At 46.6% G+C, this 1,806-nt stretch overlaps 1 pseudogene; it reads left to right on the top strand.

Moving 5' to 3' along the window:
- Positions 1 to 544: 544 nt before the first annotated feature.
- LOC125908432 (6-phosphogluconate dehydrogenase, decarboxylating-like) lies at positions 545 to 1,557 on the top strand (annotated as a pseudogene).
- Positions 1,558 to 1,806: the final 249 nt, after the last annotated feature.

Genomic DNA, 1,806 nt, shown 5'->3' on the forward strand with positions numbered 1-1,806 from the left:
TCATTTTGATGCCTCTCGCTACCCCTGGCCCTAGTTTTAAAGGAATCATGCGACCCCTCCCGACAATGGCACTCAAATTCTCTCATTTTCTCATGCCCTCTCTGTCACATTCGTAGCTCGATCTCCCTCTTCTGGGACTTAGGGCGGTGGCAACGCTCATCGGATGCGATTTTATCGGATGAGATTTATATGGGATTTGACAGATAACGTCGGACGACGAAATCGCACGTCCGACGTTATCTGTCAAATCCCATATAAATCTCGTCCGATAAAATCGCATCCGATGAGCGTTGCCACCGCCCTTAGCGTTCTGAGCATGCGGTTTTTGCAACGGCCATTTCGTACCGCTTCGATCTCATCACCTTCTCTCCCCTCCCACCTTCCTTTTTGATCCTCGCTTTGGGGCTTGCAAATTTTTGACATGTCAAATGAGAGTGACGCCAAAATGTAAATAGCAAGTGTTTGTGTGTGCGGTGATTTTGTAAGTATTTTATGCAAATTTTATGATATTTATCATTAAAAACGTTTCGTTTTGTAAAATAAACATAAAATCAACCACGGAAGCATGATTTAGTTGTGGTGGAAGCGAAAAAATAATGCTTGGAGCATGGAATAAAGCCGAATGAAATTTTTAACCTTCACGCACGACGCCGCCGCTAGGTAAGGTATGTTTATGTGTATTTACGATCATTGTTCCATTTTAGGGTGTGATTTGTGCAATATAACCGTTCCTGGCGGGGATAGTCAATAGTCGATACCCTTTGCAGCTGTGAAGGGGTGCAGAAGAAGGGGCTCGCTACCACCCTTCCCACACCCCGACGCTTTTTCCGCGGATGAAGAATATGTTCCTGGTGGGTTGAACTTGTTGTGTTTTATTTGAATCGTTTGTAATGTATGTGACCTTTCTCCCGGTAGGCTATATGCGCTAAATCTAACGGTGATCCGTATCGTGCACGAATCGGCATAGGCGGTGCCTGTCCCCGGCGGTTTGTGAAAGTGGTACACAACGGTATAGAGTACGATAGACAACATGCAACTGATCAGCGAAGTGCGCCATCTGATGCTGGCGTTCGGCAAGACACAGAAGGAGATGGCATAGGAGTTCGACGAGTGGAACAAGGACGTGCTAGATTCGTTCCAGATCGAGGACCGCGACGATGAGGGATAGTTGCTGGTGCTAATTAGTGACATAGCCAGAAGGGTACGGGCAAGTTGTCGGGGATTGCCGCCCAGCGCCATGCCGTTGTGGTGTTGCGAATTGGTGAGCGGTCTTTTCCCGCTGCATATCTGCTCTGAAGGATAACCGTGCTTGGGCCAACTATCAACTAGCTGGACCCAGCACGAAATGGACCGCGCAAGGCTTCATATTGCTGCGCCAAGCGGCCAACGAATTAAAGTAGAACGTGAACGACGGTGGCATTACGTTGATGGCATAGCAGTTACATAATGTTCAGCAGTATCATCAGCAACGTGTTCCTCGGCAACATTCGGCATGCGTTTGTGCACAATCCGCATCTTACTATCCATCTTATGATGTGTGTTCCTCTGAAGCTGTGAAACGGTTGCCAAATGGACCAGCACCGGATTATTTTATGATACTGGAGTATTTGGCCATAAACGTACTAGTTAATTGAATTATTAAAAAAACATCAAAACAGCACACTATTGCCTCGAGTCGAGTACAAGCACCGATTTGAAAAAAAATACGTTTAAAAAGCCTTATTGTCATGTGCAGCAGGACGACCACGACGAACGGCTTTGCTTGCATGCACCTTTGGGTAAGTACACTTTGGGGACCTTTATTCC

This window comes from Anopheles coluzzii, chromosome X, assembly GCF_943734685.1.
Source record: "Anopheles coluzzii chromosome X, AcolN3, whole genome shotgun sequence".
Taxonomy (NCBI): Eukaryota; Metazoa; Arthropoda; class Insecta; order Diptera; family Culicidae; genus Anopheles; species Anopheles coluzzii.